Genomic DNA, 17,160 nt, shown 5'->3' with positions numbered 1-17,160 from the left:
GACATGCTGGGATTGTGCTTTTATTGTTGAAAGGCAGCAAATGTAATTTCATAGTACTTGTTTATTTGCTTCTAAATTGATAACAAGGTAGTAAAAAATTAAAATGCTCTTTAGTTAAATCCTGCAAAAGAAGGGTATGGTCCCAAGTTAAGTAGTAATCATATCAAACTGGCTCAACACTGGGTTTTAGGCTCTACTGATGTTACAGTTTGTTTATGTAGCACCCCATTTTTATGCAATTTTGTGAATTATATACAGTACTAGTTAATTAAGTTTCTTGTTATGCATCTTTTTTCTGTTGTTATTGTTGCTATGTTTAAAAATAGAGCAAAGGTTAAGAAAAGGACATCTCTCATTAAGCCCCCTTTAATTAGTAATCCATTCTCTACTGTAGGAATTCTTTTGCAGGTAAGCATGTGTTAGTGAATGCGATATACTGAGCCTGAAACAGAATTAACCATTTCTCTTCCTTTTTAAATTGTTGAAGCATTTTCTTAACTTTATTCAAAAGCAGAATAAAAGAACACCCCTCTCCCTTTAAGATGATTTATGAAGAAGAAAATATCAGCATTTCACACTGAAAAGTTCTTACAGACTGTTGAATTTTTTTTTCTTTCTCTTTACTCCTTACCTGGGTAAGTACAGCTATGTTCTCTGTAGCAGCCATAGCAGTCAGACAGCAAATAAATCAGGTAGTTACTTTCTGGCAAAAAGCAGCTAGAATCTGACTAGCCCAGCTCTTGGTAATTAACAGTTACAGCTGCATAACCTAAAGGCCAGATCCCAATCCTGCAAATACTTAAATATGTGGATAGTCATATTGCTGAAGTGATGAATGTATAGAAGTGTTTACAGAATTGGTATCAAAGACAGCATAGGACTTCTTAGATATATATATATATATATGGCTTGAGTAAATGAATTGGAAGGAAGATATAACTAGCTTTTCTGAACAGACAGAAATTTCAAGAATTGGAACTGTAAAGTCATCCAGTAGTGCTTAAAAAAACAGCAGAAATAACCTGTGTTTTTCCTTAACATAGTAAATCCCATCTTCTATATTATTTTGATTTTTTTTAAGTTTTTGGTATGTGCCCACACATTTCATTTACTTTTTTATTAAATATATTAAAACCTTGTAAATTTTGTTTTGTTCTGCAGCAGTTCCTTGTGCATGACAGTCTACCACCTTAGGTGTGACCTGCCCCTTCACTTTAGTTTGTCCATTTTTACCTTGGTTCCAGAAAGATGATAAATTGCATGATTTCACATTTTCCTTTTAGTGGTGGTGGGGAACCCATCTTTTTTACTTTTAGAAGACTTTTACAAAAACAATAACCATTTTATAGTCTGAAAAATGGATGGCTTGATTAGGTACTGTATTTTAGACCAGAATTCTTTTCTCTTTGTAGTCATTTAATCTTTTCCATCCATTGAGTTGACATATAAATTGTGAATATACTGCTTTATTGTATGGTAGTCCTCTGGGCTGCAAAAATGTGATCTATATAACCTTTTACAGGTCTTCTGTCTTCTTCTAAGATTAGCCACATAGTTTGCTGAAGAAAAGGATTGGTATGGTTTCACAGAAGCTCTGACATACTGGTAAGGGAATAAAATTTGATTAGGACTGTGCAGTCCTAGCCACAGGAACTTCACAATCAATGCTGTATTGATATTCTATTTTTTTTCTTTCTTTTTTTTTGGCTGGATGGGCACCATAGCTTCATGGTATTTTTAGCAACCTTGATGAAAAAAAGAGATTTGCACTGATTTATAGCCTATTCAATCATAAATAATAAATCAGCATAGAATTTCCCCTGGGGTTTTCTTTTGACTATTATCCTTCAGAGAATAGAGATCGTATTTTATACTTGACTTTTCTTTCATGAATATTCTTGGTAATCTTTTTGTAATGCATTATTTGTGCTCAATCTTCGTTATATGTTTTTCTTATAATATTACTTTCTCTTTATCATTCTCTTAGGTGGCATCTATTGCATGATGTTTTCTAAAGCAATTTAAAGCTTGCTCATTGTTAGGATGCCACAAATGATTTGAAATAGCTTTGCCTGGTGTTATTACAAAGTACTTGGCAATATACTGTTGTGAACACGTTAACATAAGCCCCCAGGGTTCAGGGTGGAAAAGATGACCTAATCAGATTTTGCCTCCCTATCGTTATTACGCTGAGTAGGCTTTATAACAGGGGTGGGCAAAATGTGGCTTGGGGGCTGGAAGCTGCCCCCAGGCCATTCTATCTGGTCCGTGGGGCCCCTAAAAAAATTAGAAAATTAATATTAATCTGCCCTGGGCTACCTGTCATGCAGCTCTCGATGGCTTGCCAAAACTCAGTAAGCGGCCCTCTGCCCAAAATAATTGCATGCCCATGCTTTATAAGGACAAAGCTAGACTTTAAAAATATGTTCAACAAGTCCTGATGTTTGGAGATATCTGACCTGATTAAAGACTGAATAAAATCTTCAAGGTTTGTCTCTTCTTATTTTTTTTTTAAACTTGGGAGGAAAAAACTTTTCTTTTTACCCTACCAGGCCTATTAAATAATAATAGTGTCTCGGACGGCCAAAGCCGACTCGAGGTGATTCAATAATTACTTGTTCGTCGGGGCGGGCTGGTGAATAGAGAGGCCGAGAAAGCTTTATGGTTGTAAAACTTTACTTACGTCGCTTGCTGTTGCAACGAAAACGGTCCGGTAGTCTGAACAACTACGTTAGTTGTTCCAGCTGGCAGGGCTCAGGCCAGCACATCCATCTACAAATCAGGCCGGCAGGGAAAAGGATACGTCTGGGATTGCGCCCTGGGGCTTGGCGACGGGGAGAAGAATCGATAGGTGATCAGTCTATCAATCAGCTCAGCCGCGAGTCAGATCTCTTCAGAGGCACTCTGCAGCGTGCTCAAAGTTCTCCGACTTGGGCGGAAGTCGCGCTAATTTTTAAACAGCTAGCAAGCCAATTACTAGCTGCCACATGTGCATAATTTAGAACTGGCCAATAGCGGGACACAAATTTACATTCGAATGACGGGAACTCTCTTGCACCGGGGGTTTTCTGCAGCAACAGAAAACCTCTACTTTGCAAGAAGCTCTCATGTGGCGGGAAAATTCCACCGTGCCGAGGCACCAAAATCACTGGGTTGTGACATGCCCCCTTGCCGATGGCACAACTGGAATTTTAGACACATGAGCACATCATCCGGCATCTTTGTTTCGGGACTCACTGACCTGGCAAAGCTTTAACAACCAGTAATATATATATACAAACAACTTGATAGACCGGTCTTTCTAACAAATTACAAAATACAATAACTTTGAACATATAACAACAACCGTTGATCATCGTCTGATTGGAGAACATCTGCTTGGGACTCTCCTCGTCTGGTAGTCAGTCCGTCCTCTCCTATTAACAGACAATGTCAATAAAATACTTAACAAAACTGAGAGTAAATAGTGTTATAGCAAGTCCTGAGCTAATGAACATTCGCCGTCTCAGTGTCTCCTTTATAATCATCACTCTATTAACTCGAACGAACTGCAGTCTGGAGCTCGATGAATCTCACAATCGGGCGGTTGTGGATTACTACTTTTCTAGGGTCAGTCCTGTGAAGAAAGAAAACAATAACACAAGACAAAAGACTCATAATTGTATTTACTGTAAGGATACTGGGGAAACGTTGGAACGGCGTGTCATCCAGTTGTGATGAACGATAATAGGAGGACGATCGGGCTTCTCCTCTAATTGGACAGAATAGGTATTAGGATACTGTCCCGACCGCTGAACGGTCCCTTTGTGAACCTGTGGATGAGACTGATGGGGGTGCGGTATTGAAATCCACACTAACTCGTCTAGTTGGAATTTGGGCTCCCAAGGTGGAAGTTTCTGGACATTAGCTTCGTCCCATAACGGTTTAGCAGTGTTTAGTGAAATAAGGACATTGTGATTAAATTTAGTCCAGTTTTTAAATGTCCCTCCTCCTCTAAGGCGAAGTTGCTCTTTGTACAGACCTATGTGTCTTTCCACAACACCGCTGGACTGCAGGTGGTATGGCAAATGAAGATGCCAGGCTACATTATGAAGATGAGCGAATTTGTCCAGAGCGTTTGAATTGAACAGAGGTCCTCCATCAGACTGAATCTCATGAGGAGGTTGCCAGGTAGCAAATACAGCAGTCAAAGAAGAAATGACAGCAGTGGCATTACTTTTCCGTAGGGGGATAACCTGTAACTGTCTCGTTCCCAAATTAACAACAACTAGTCCTTTATTTGGCAGCTTAGACCCTGGGAGGGGTCCCAGCAAATCTACCTGCCAAACTTTTCCCGCTTGAAACTGTGAAGAATTGAAAGCTCCTAGTTGGTGCTTGGTTCTATGGCACTTTTCTTTAGCACATATCTCACAGGCCTGAGCTACCTTTTCCCAATCGCGCTGAGCTCCGTATGAGGCCGGCTCTGTACGGGTTCGGCACCAATGTTGATGGCAAGCTCGTGGTCCCGGGTGACCCCAATTCTCATGAAGCCACACGAGGAATGGATTTACTTCAGGATCGGCGGTAGATGTGACAGGCAAGACTATGTCGGTTCGGAGTGGATCTTCTAAAAGCTTATCAATGACCTCATGTACTGGATCAGTATCTGGACGATGGGACTTGGTGTGCCTAATCAACGGGAGGCGCACAAATTTAGTTAACGTTTCCCAAATATCTTGCCAATCATTCAAATTCTCAGATGGGAAAGCTGTGCCCATAAGAATTTTATAAATGTATTGCGAATCAATTGCAATGATTGGAACTGGGAGTGTATCATTATGATGTGTCAGACAATGTTCTAGTACCTTGAGGAATCCTAATAATTAACATTTTTGGGCCGAATTATCATCTGGGTCGGCTTGAAAGATTTCCTTATCGTTACAAGCTTTGCAATAATACCCATAGCCTCCACCATGTCGGGAGGTTCCATCTGAGGCCATCCATGCCGGGGCAGAAGTTCCATACAATGTAGGGACTTTCTCCTCATCTTCTGGGCTTGGATCAGGTACCATGTCTTCCAACCTCCAACAATGCCAGTTGTAATAGTGGGTAAGCACTAGCGTATTCCAGGTCTTAGATTCTCCCTGAAAATGTGGGTCAACTCTGTTTGCATCCAGCAAGGGTAACAATGTGGCACCAGGAGCGCATAACGTCCCATGCCCCCTTGCTAAAGGCTCCACCAATTGTTCGGCAAGGAGGATTTTTCCCACAGCTCCATATCGATGTTGTGCTGCTTGAAGTGTTTTATGGGCTGTATATACTAGCTCATCAAGAGAATTATGTGCGACAGCCCACACATGGTTGGTGGTGAACCCGAGGGGTACGGTTAGTGACTCGCCCAGATCGATGGCATAGAGTTGTGTATCTTTAACCGTAGCTAGCAGGCGAAGCAGGTTCTGCTGATCTCCTTTTGTCCAGGGCGTGGACTTTCAGGATTTATTACGGATCTGTCGCTGCAATTTGGTGAGGAGTGCCAAATCACTAGGTTCAATATAATGTCGATACCAATTCAAATGACCCAACAGCTGTTGAAAGTGCCTCTTAGTTGTAGGGAAGAATGTTTTCAATGGATCGATGTTAGGACCCTCATGAGAAATTCTGTGGCGGATGGAACCAATGTATTGAGTACCAAGGGACATAATGTCATCTACAGGTTGTAAACATGACTTTTTCTCGTTGATTGTCCATCCCTCACTCTGAAGGTGAGTGACTAGTTGACTAACTATACTAGTAACTACGGAACTATCACGACCCATGATGGTGATATCATCAACGTAACTCCAAATCTTTAGTTCCTTCTCTGGGGGAAGAGAGTATGAAGCTCAAAAATTCTTTAGGGTGTTATTCATGGCACCAGTGGCTAGTGATGGAGCGTTACGATATCCTTGTGGACAGACCGTCCACCTATACATGATGCCATCAATACACTTGTTTAGTATTCCTTCCGGGTCATTTATCGGGATGGAAAAGAACATATTTTTAAGATCCAATGTGACTCCAACCCACTTATTTTGTTGGAACTGTGCCATCTCAAACATACACTGTGGCAGAGTAGATGGATTAGGTTGTTGAAGTACCTGACACCTTTTGTTGACTTCTCGATAGTCTACAACCAACAGGGCTTCATTAGGCTTTCCAGGTTTCGCTACCCCCCATCCTGATGACAGGTAGGTGCTGGCTGTTACAGTCTTAATACAGTCTTGTCGCGCGAGCTGCCTCAGGAGGTCAGTAAGGGACTGCTTTAGCGAACCCTTAGTCGGGATTGGTCGATATCGCCAGGTAGAGTTGTTATGAAGTGTTGGTCGATGCCAATCCTGTTCTGGGATAATGACGGGTAATGCCTGTAGTGCTTGTTCTTTAAGGTCAAGCGCTTTTATCCCCGGGATCCCTAAAATGTTGATGCCCCCTAGGACAGCCTCTAGGGGATATCGGTAGCCTTGGACCCAAAATTTGACCTTCATTGTGACAGCAATAGCATTAAGCCGTTGTACCTTAATCGTTTTGGTGGTCTTTTGATGAGGTATCATTGAAGTAATCACATTGGTCTGAGCTCCAGTATCGAGAAGGAAGAAAACTTGTTGTTGGTCATCTGGATCGGTAGGGTTGCAAACAGTGAGTTCGGCGTATGGTCGAGAATCAGTAGGGTCAGGTTTGAACTGGAGAAGGCCGCCGGCGGAGCCACCGGCCATCACTCGTTTTTTGATGAGTCCTCGAATTTGAATCCTAATGCTTCAGCCAGACGAGACTGGCCCCTTTCTCCCAAAATTCGTAGCTGCGCCTTTGTAAGTCCGGTGCGGGAGAGAAGAAAACCAAACATGGTTCTTTCCTTCAGGGTTCTCTCCTTCGGGGTTCCTGGAGGTGACCACCCTTGCTCTCATTGGGGGATAAATTCTTGCCGTCTGGGTTTCAGTGTTCCGGTTGGGTATACCGAAGATCGGTCCCTTATAGTATCAGAAGCTTCTTCACCTTGTTGCATAATTGCTTGTAGACGTGGGAGATGGCCTAAGAGATTTCCCACCGGTTGACCTGCCATTGGGTTCAAGAAGAGTCGGAGTGTAACGGCATTTGCTCCTCCATATACCTCCACGCAGGCCTCTGTAGCTTCCAAGGGCGTTGGGATTGCCCCAGGGTCCGATAGGTGGCGATGAGCCCATCTCTCTTTTCGTTGCACGGCAGTTAGTCCCATTGGGTTTGTTCTCGGGCTCCATGAGAGGTATGACACCCCAACTATAGCCAGGAGGAGTTGCTCCGCGGTAGCCTTCTGTGGACGACCTTCGTGCCAGGTGTGAAATTTGTGGTTTACCTGTCCCACTACGAGCGCTGGGAGCGGGATGGGCCAGTGGGCACTGTCCACGACCACATTCAAGTCGGTAGCACGCCCACCACTCCATGCCGCCTGTTGGGTCAAGGCACTCGCTTCTTCTTTATCCAAGGTGTCAGATCCGAATTCCACTATTAACCATCCTAACCACATTGCCAAGGTCTCTCCTGATCTTATTTTAGATTCCTTGCAAAGCTCTTGAATCTCTGGTCGAGTGCGTGTGCGTGAGATAATAGTGGTATGTGCAGCACCATCTTCATCTGCAACATGCTTCGTCACAGCTATCGGGTGAGCTGCGGTAGAGAAAGAGTTAAATTCTTCATCTGGGAGCGTTGGGTATATCTCTCCTCCCATTGCCCCCTCCCCTTGGCAAGGAGGCAGGGCCACCAGGAACAACGTCACCTCAGGGGGCGGAGGTGCTAGGCAGATCCCTGCCAGGTCTTCTGAAGCTCCGCCCCTCCTTTCCGGGTTTCCCGGATGGCTAGCTCTTCTTTCGGCGCCATTTTCTGCTAGCAGTATCATGCGGCCGGTGCTTCTGACAAGCGCCGCTCCGGAGCTCTTTGCTGTCCGCTCCAGCGACTCCTTACCTGCCGTGTGCATCTGTGCCTCTAAACTTGCGTATTCCCTTAGTAGACCCACAGCTGTACAGAACAGCACATTTATCATTTTTCCCTTCTTCCATTTGGTCAGACCCCATCTCGGCACATGACGGCCCTTAGTTTCCAAATCCTCCCGGAGCTGAACGAGGAGCTCATGACCCCGTGATTCCGGCACCAAATCCGGACAGTTAAACCAGTCCGTGGGGGTGGATTCCCCTCCTTCCCTTAAGTATCGAATGCATTGAGCAAACTCTTGAGCAGGAGTCAGCTTCTCTGCCTTCCACGCTTTCACCCCGGCTAAGGATATGGTTGAGGTTTCCTCCGGGGGTCGATAATAGACCTGGTCGCTCCCCATTGTGCATCCGAACTCCCCAAGGGATAGCTTAGTTCTCCATTCCTTCACTACGGCTTCTTCTCTCTTTACGGAGAAGTAACCATCAATATTTCTTTCATCCCCTTCTACCACCTGGTGGTAAGCGATATGCGCCCATAGATCGTTGGCATTCTCTACGTGGCGGGTCCCGGTGCGCCAGGGGCAGCACCCGATCAGGTTCTTCTCTATCACCGTGCCCTTAGATCCCATCCTCGTCGCCATGTCTCGGACGGCCAAAGCCGACTCGAGGTGATTCAATAATTACTCGTTTGTCAGGGCGGGCTGGTGAATAGAGAGGCCGAGAAAGCTTTATGGTTGTAAAACTTTACTTACGTCGCTTGCTGTTGCGACAAAAACGGTCCGGTCATCTGAACAACTACATTAGTTGTTCCAGCTGGCAGGGCTCAGGCCAGCACGTCCGTCTACAGATCAGGCCGGCAGGGAAAAGGATACGTCTGGGATTGCGCTCGGCGACGGGGAGAAGAATCGATAGGTGATCAGTCTATCAATCAGCTCAGCCACGAGTCAGATCTCTTCAGAGGCACTCTGCAGCGTGCTCAAAGTTCTCCGACTTGGGCGGAAGTCGCGCTAATTTTTAAACGGCTAGCAAGCCAATTACTAGCTGCCACGTGTGCATAATTTAGAACTGGCCAATAGCGGGACACAAATTTACATTCGAATGGCGGGAACTCTCTTGCACCGGGGGTTTTCTGCAGCAACAGAAAACCTCTACTTTGCAAGAGGCTCTCATGTGGCGGGAAAATTCCACTATGCTGAGGCACCAAAATCACTGGGTTGTGACAAATGGACACTGAATTTTAAAGTGTTGGCCAGTATTTTTAATCAGACTTCTGTTTATCTGCTGTTGTAACTGTGGCTTATGGCTAGGGACAGAAATTACACATAAACCAGTAAGAGTTATTGGAAACCAGTTCAGATCTGTAACATGATAGAAGTTCAGTACAGATAGACTGATTTCAAAACGGTCAAAATTGGTTTAAGCTAAACCTGGATGGATACAGTATTAGGCATAACTGATTTAGGTTAAATCAGTTTATTAAACTTCTGTCCCAGATCCCCTCCAGATTCAAGATAACTCCCAGTCCCCTGGCATCCTGGCATCCCAGGATGCCTTGCAACTCCCCTGCAAATTCCCTCTTGCAGTGTGGGTGGGGTAGCCTTGGCTCTCTGCTTCAGCCAATCAGGAAAGCGTGCTCTAACACCCCCCCCCCCCAGCTTTTGGCCTGAGCCACTGCAGGCATGTGGCTGCATTCCCAGAATCAGAAGTGAATGTCTGATCACTTATCAGTTTAATCTATCCTGCTTAGGCTAACCTGAAAAGACTGAATTGATTTAGCATTGGGCTTTTTAGCTCTCTGTACTTATCCTATATGTTTATGTGATATGGTTTTGTTGCACTTTTGATTATTCTTCTATTAGTATGTAGAAAGAAACCCTTTTTTCTGATTTAAATATCCTGTTATAGAGCCGTGAACCTAAATAAAATAGCACTGGGCTAGAGTAGTCTATGCTTCATTAACTATCAAAATAAAATAATTGATATCAGGGATTAAGAGAGAGAGGTGATATAACCAGATATGTTACCATATGTCAATATACTGTTATGATAAAACACTTTCTTTGTTTTATAGTGACCTAACCCCTTCCACCAAATGACTCAGAACACTGGGGACTATCTTATCAAAGGAGGAAAAGCAGTAGAATTTGGTATATGGTCTAGGGCACTAAGTCAAAAACTGGTAAGTAGCATCGCCTACAAAATAATAAAATTTGTAGATAAAATAATGAAGGAACCTGAACTGTAATACGAGAGGGATGTCTTTAAAATGTGAAACGAGACTTGGAAAAAAGTGAGATTTTATTAATCTAAATGAGAATTAAAGCACCTGTATGTGTTTTCCCTTATGAATAATTTGACAGAAAATTGCAAAAGACCTGGGAATGGATAATTAGCCTTAAAATAAATTATGTCACAGACTATATCTTGTATTACTATATTTAAAGGAAATAAAGATAAACAGAATTGTGGAAAGCACATATTTCCTTACAGAAATATTAAAAGAGAGGGATCAAATACAAGAAGTGCATCATAAAATATGTATGCTTCTGATAGGAATTTGCAAGGAGGTGCTCAGACTGAGACTCGGGTGAAGGGACTGAACAGTTAGGAGTCTGCTTGCCTGGAAAGCTGAGAGCAGTGGCAGCTGATGGCCAGTAAATGAGGGTAGAGTCAGAGAGGCAGTTGGGAGCTGCTAGAGCACAGGGTAAGAGGGGGAGAAAGTGTGGTGTTTAAGGCAAAGTATTAAGCCTGTGTAATCCCTCCTAGGTTCTGATCAAAGACCACAGTCCCATAACAAGGGGGGGAGGGGGCTGAGCAAGATGACTGCCCCAGGCGCCAAAGTGAAGGGGCACCAACAGGCACTGCCCAGCTAGGGCGGGGCGCAGAACGGAGCTGTGAGTGACTCATTTGTGGGAGTGCGAGAAACTTGGGGGGAGGGCGGTTCCCACTGCTGTGTGCACGCCGGGGCAAGCATGGGGGAGGTGTGTGCCACCTGGATCTGTGCATGGGGTGAGGTCAGGCTGCCACTGCGGGCTTTGGCCTGGGTACCAAACTTCCTTGCCATGGTACTGGTTTTATACACTTGCTTATTTTATTGTTTCTCTTCCCCTATAGGGACAAGGTTGTCAAAGTAAAATAAACAGTCTGTAAACCTGACTATGGAGTTGATTGGCCTCAGAAAGGAAGCTGGGTGAGTGACCTGCTTACAGTATTTATGCTGTTTTAGTGAACATTCCTGCCCTACATCTTTTTGAAAACAAGAAACCACACTTGGATTATCTTTCTTGGTATAACCCAGTCTTGCTTATAACTCTGGCTTTCAGACCACTTCCCCCTCTCCCCTTCATCCCCAATGGGTCATGGTTTAACTCCTTGTGGGCCATCACTTACCTAGAAGATGATCCTTTTGTACCAAGACAGGTAAAATGTATTTATTGACTAAAGTCACAAGCATTCTAAACATTCCTTGTACCCCTTAAATGTTTGAATTACTTTGATATAATTGGATCAAAAGTTGTAATTGACTAGCGAATTGCCCATCAAGAATGATGGGGGAGGGTGGGCAGGGACAGAGTGCTGCCACCCATCACCCTACACTGCCTCCCAGGAGCAGATGTGGGGTGGAGCTTGCCCATCATCCCCTCTGTCCCCCTCTGCCAGCACCCCACTCCACTGCTGCCTCCATTGTCACTGGTTTTACCCCCCACCCCTACAGCCCTGCTCCTTAGAGGTGGCAGAGCATTGCCCTCCACCACCCCGGTCCCTCCATCCCCGCAGTCATGGCAGTGCTCTGCACTCAGACTGGTTGTTTCACTAAACAGAGTGCTCCAAGAGCATTTTAGACAGACGGACTAAGCCCTTTATTATATAAGAATTTATCATTTATGAGGAAAAAAAGGGATGTTTCCATTGGTGTATATATTGGTATTATTTGTAGGTTTGCCTTTATAAAAGATATACTGCTATTTATAATAACCTTTTCATAATAACTAATGAAGAATTCTCTTAGAGTAAATATATCCATAGCTTAAAATAATGAAATGAAAAGTTATGTAAGTAGGAAACTAAGCAATAAACAAACAGTCTTACCTATATCAAGAAAATACTGCAAAGTGCTGAAGAAAAAAGAGAATGGAAAAGCTCATTAGGAGAGAGAACTGGTGAAAGTTTCTAGGTTTCACTTAGTGCTACCTATCTTGCTTTAAATCCATGTATGAACAGAGACAAATGCTCCAACATGCATTCAGTTTAATTTGTTTTATTAACATTTGAGTAAACTTGCATAGGCTTTTCTTTTATATATAGAAAAGTGCTTTTAGTTCATGTATACTGTTTTATTTATTTTGCCCACACAAGTGCATAAAATTATTTTCAGTTGTGGTTATTAAGAAATTTAAACTGAAAATAACCTTTGTTTAATCTTCCTCAAATTCCTCAGAAGAGGAAAAAGTTAGTTTCTTCCTGAAACCTTCAGGCTAGCCATGTGAGTAATCACCTGACTCTTGTGCTTCATTTTAATAAAGTATCTGTATTGCACTAGCTTGTATCACAATTCGGAGAAAAAGTTCACTTCTCAAATTGCTTTTTGAAACCTTATGTAGAAGGTTACATAAGTCTTGTAGGATCCCCTCTCCACACAATTCAAGTTCATATCCCTTTATACAAAGCTCTGGTTACATTTTTGGACAAAAGGTAATGTATGTACACCTTTTACCTAACAAAAAGATTTTACTTCCACAGCTTAATTGAATTTCAGAATTGTAGTAAATAGTACAGACACAGGGCACATACAAATGGCAAGTGCAACAAATGAAAGTACAGAAATACATGTGTATATATAAAAACAGAAATACATTCAAAGGCAGAGAAATACCTTGTGTATGTGACTTTATAAGTTCAAGTAAACTAAAACAATATTATACCAACATATGCATCTACAATGGCAATATGCAGTACATATGCAGACATAGCTACATGTTTACACATACACAGTCAGACTTGTGTTTTTTTTCAGTATTAGTTTATGGAAAATACACACAGGCTACATTCCAAGAATATACACTATGAGAAACATGCAAGACAAGACAATGGTTAAACTTATAGTCTGTACGTTTACTTTCAATTGTACAAATACTACAACCTTTAAGTAAAGTTAATTCATACATCAGTAGTTCTTTTGTATAAGATAAAATGCAGCCCTTACTCTATAGTATCAAAGAGTAGAGAGAGGTAGCTGGCTAGAAGGCAGGGCAGCGTAGCACCTTTATAGTAGCTCCAACTTGGAGCACAAGTGGCATGGTGTTTAGCATGCGAGAGTACAGGAAGCACAACCAGAGGTAGGGCAAAGAGCAGGAAGTCAAGCTTGAGAGTGGGCAGGGAACACAGAGCAGGAAGAAGAAAGCAGCAGAAGAGACTGGGCAGGGAACACAGGGAAGGGAGGAGGAAAAGAAGAGCAGCTGGGGCAATAAATAGAAAAAAATAAAGTAATTTAATTATAAAGGATAGGGAACAAGGTAGAAAAGGATGGAAGAGGCAAAACCAGGCTGAAGAGATCAAAAGGGATAAGAAAAGCTGTAAACCTATTGAGGGATATAAGGGTTATAAAAGCAGTGCAGGTAAAATGGGATAAGAATCCAGAGGCTCTGTTGAAACCACACTTAATTCAGTCTGTGGATAGTTTCTTGTTCTTCAGTTTCACATACAAGTTGGTATTTAAGGTTCTGTTGTTTATAACAGCTACCCTGATGTCAGTGATGAAATGTCCAGGGAGGTTAAACTTTTCTGCCACAGGGTTGTATGTCTTTATTGATCTGATGTAAAATAACTGTCCACTCATTCTTTCACATGTTGACTGCCCCATCCGTCCAAGTTTAGAGGCAGTATAAGCACGTGACAGCATATTTGACATTGGTAGAGGAGCAAGTGAATAAACCCTGGATGTTTATAACCAGTGCTGTTTGGCCCAGTGTTGATGAGGGGGCACAAATGGCATCTGGGTCTAAAGCAAGGCCTGGCGCTTTAGCAACAATAGGAATTAGTAGTTTGTTGTTAGAGAGACTTTATTTAAGATTTGGGGGACTGCCTGTAAGCTAGGATAGGCTTGTCCCCGAAGGCTGCTTTGCGATGATCAGCATTTTCCAGGAAGGGTTAGAAAGTGTTCAAAGTGTTTAAGTTGGATGCTGTAGGTCGTGATCAGATGGATTCTGTTGTCCTTGTCACTGGGTTGGTATTGCAGCCGGTTGGAGTAGGGTCTGAGTCTGGCTCTGTTGATTTGAGTGGCTATGGTTTAAGGATTGTGTTAGTAAGAATAGGAATCCCTAGTCCAGGTATGTCCCTCCCTCTTTCCCTATCCTTTATATTTAAATGAATTCATAGCCTTCTGTTAAGTACCCCTGTTCTCCATTCATAGCATCTGACAAAGTAGGCTATAGCCTACGTAATCTCTGAGTTAGGCTATAAGGAGCCACCCTACCCTGCCTTCAATTTATGTCAAAACAGTAGGTAGCATTTTCTACCCCTCCGTTGGCAAATTCTGCCTAGTTATATAAGTTACAGCTGTAATTCTTCTGGAATGTAATATATTAAGAGTGTGCATAACTTCTCATATTCCCATAGTTGTGCTGTTGATTGAGTAGCTAAGGACCTGGATTTAATCATAAGCCTTTATGGGTTCAAATCTCCTTTTTAGCAACAGAAACTTTTGAGACCACTTCATCTACTGTTTAAAGGGGACTGGAGATATGGACTCTATTCATGGATTTGCATCTCTGACTTGTGACCGTTAGCTTGTCACTTAGCTTTGGTACTGTGTTCAGTCTTGTCTATAAAGTTAAGTCAATAATGTGTACAATATATGTAAAAATACCTACACTGGAGAGAACAGAAATACTAAAAGGGAACCTTAAGAAAGATTTAGACCATTCACCTGCACTGGGGCAGGATAAGCATACCTAGACAGTCTCCTATAGACTTTTGTTTAACCTGTTCTTTGAAATCTCCAGTGAAGAGGATTCCAAAACTCCCTACAGAGTCTATTCTAATGCTTATAGTTAAGCTTATAGGGTGCTTACAAATATGAAGAAATAAAACCTAAAAAGCCCCCAGCATTTTACTTTAAGCTCAGTGCACTCAGTGCCGAGCACAGTGCATGCCCAGAAGAGGCATCCTGTTAGTTTGACCTGGCTTGCCCAGTGTCTTTATAGATCCGGCACTTATATCTAAAAACTAATTGAATCTGCCTTACATAAAAGTGCCAAAAAGCCCTGCTGAAGCCCTAATGTGATGCCTTTTCTGAGCATGCACTGAACTTGGTGCAGGGGTGCACTGAGCTTAAAGCGCTGGTTTGGTTTTTTTTCCACATTTGTTAGCAGCCTAGCTGCCCCATAGTTCCTAGCTCACAGCTCAGGGCTGGGCTGCCCCTGCACAGTCTATATAGCTAGTTTTCCCTAATTTCTAACCTAAATCTTTGCTGCAAATTAGGCTGGTTTCTTCTTGTCCTTCTGCTGTGGATAAGGAGAATGATAAATTACCTACCATCCTCTATGTAATAGTCTTTTATATATTGGGACTTTACTTGTGCTCATAGAGGACAATTACCTCCTGTGTCTTGCCTATATAATTTTTATATTAATGCATCCTAGGATGATACTTGTCATATTTGCAACAGCATTATTGCCTCATTCAGCTTGTCCACTATAACTCAGATTTTTTTTCTGCAGTACTGCTGCCTAGCCAATTGTTCCCCATTTTGTATTTGTGCATTTGATTTCTTCCTATGTATAGTGACTTCCAGTTATCTTTTTTTAAATTGTTATGGTCGTTTTGAATTCTAATCCTGTCCTTCAAAGTGCTTGTAACCCTGCCCATCTTTGTGGCATCTGTAGTGTTGTAAGAGTGCTCTCAATTCTTATTTTCCAAATTGTTAATGAAAATGACAAATAAAACTGGACCCAGGATGAGCCCTGAAAACTGCATTTGAAATGCTTTCACTGATTTAACAGTGATTCATTGAGTGTTTGTTTAGGTTTTTTTGTTCCAGTTATGTGTCCATCCTATGGTGACTTAATCTATACTAGATTTCCTTAGTTTGCTTTTGCAATGAAATATTTGGTAGAATCAACAACCTTATTAGGTCAAGATATATCACGCAACTGTTTCCTTCTTATCCACTTAAAGAAGATAAAACATTGACCGTTAATTCAAAGCTTTGTGGGATTTCTTTGCTCCTCGCTTCCACTCCCTTACTTCACAGGTGTCGGGGATCTGCAAAATACAACGGTACCTACCTGGTTTGCACTCTACTTGAAAGAATTATATTGTTGGCCTTTTAGATAAGATTATCATTTTTTGAGATAGGGAGGTTCTCTGGTGACAATTGAAAGCATATGTGTAACTAAAAGGACTAAACAGACCTTCTGTCCATGCACAGCTCTGGAAATTCTAGACCCCCTTTTTCAGATGGCTATGTCAACTGACATTGTATTTATTCAAGCAACCAGTTATCAAAGGAGCCTTTCTGACAGCTCATTTTTGTGGAAAGAAGCTCTAAGTAGAGAAATTAACCAGTCATCTCAACTGCTTACTTTCATGATCAAAAAGTAAAGCTGCAATACAAGTGAGTGGTTCATTTATCCAACCTGCTTCTGTGCAAGCTTCTTTTATATAGTAATTTCAAAATACCCATAGCTTTTAGTACAATAGTATCTTTCTTTGTTCCTGTGGAATTCCACTGGGGGCAATATTCCTATTTTCCTCTACCCCAGAAGAATTGAGTTTTCACTGAGTCATCACATTGAAACTACAAATGAAACTGTCTGACTGCTAATTTATCCAAGTTTCTTACAGACATTTATTGTTATTGTTTGGTTTACTGGCAATACATAAAAGTTTCTCAGACTTTTATATTGTCATTGGACAGGTTCTTAAATAATTTTTCTGAGCTGTTGTAATTTGGTAATATGTTGCCATACAATAATTCTTATATTGTCAAATAAATTTATAATATTGTGTTAGCTTTTCATCAAAAACCTTCCAATTTAATTTTAAAAGGATATTAGTGACACATTTTAATGTAGTTTTGTGTAGTTTATATCTTCCAAAAAGATAATAAAAAGACAACCAAATGCTAGGAAACTACTGTATATTAATAGATTCTGTGAATGCCTTCCCCAGTCAAAAGACTTATGGGTTGACATCACAAAGTTATTTCAAAATTCCTATTATGGGATTAGAGAAATGTCCTAAATAC

At 42.0% G+C, this 17,160-nt stretch overlaps 1 long non-coding RNA gene across 3 annotated transcripts in view; it reads left to right on the top strand.

Annotated features, from left to right (window-relative positions):
- The first annotated feature begins 270 nt into the window (after positions 1 to 270).
- The window catches only part of LOC132251475 (uncharacterized), an 82,644-nt gene continuing 65,754 nt past the window's right edge, over positions 271 to 17,160 (top strand). Inside the window, exons 1-5 of one of the 3 annotated variants that reach the window (XR_009463600.1) lie at positions 271 to 635; positions 1,523 to 1,605; positions 9,985 to 10,092; positions 11,028 to 11,103; positions 11,237 to 11,333. This is a non-coding gene — a long non-coding RNA (uncharacterized LOC132251475). The remainder of the gene's footprint in view (positions 636 to 1,522; positions 1,606 to 9,984; positions 10,093 to 11,027; positions 11,104 to 11,236; positions 11,334 to 17,160) is intronic. The other 2 variants (XR_009463599.1, XR_009463601.1) reach the window with 2 other exon arrangements.

The sequence above is a fragment of the Alligator mississippiensis genome, chromosome 1 (assembly GCF_030867095.1).
Source record: "Alligator mississippiensis isolate rAllMis1 chromosome 1, rAllMis1, whole genome shotgun sequence".
NCBI classification, from domain to species: domain Eukaryota; kingdom Metazoa; phylum Chordata; order Crocodylia; family Alligatoridae; genus Alligator; species Alligator mississippiensis.
Note: the sequence above shows the minus strand (reverse complement) of the source record. Positions and strands in the feature narration are given on the sequence as shown.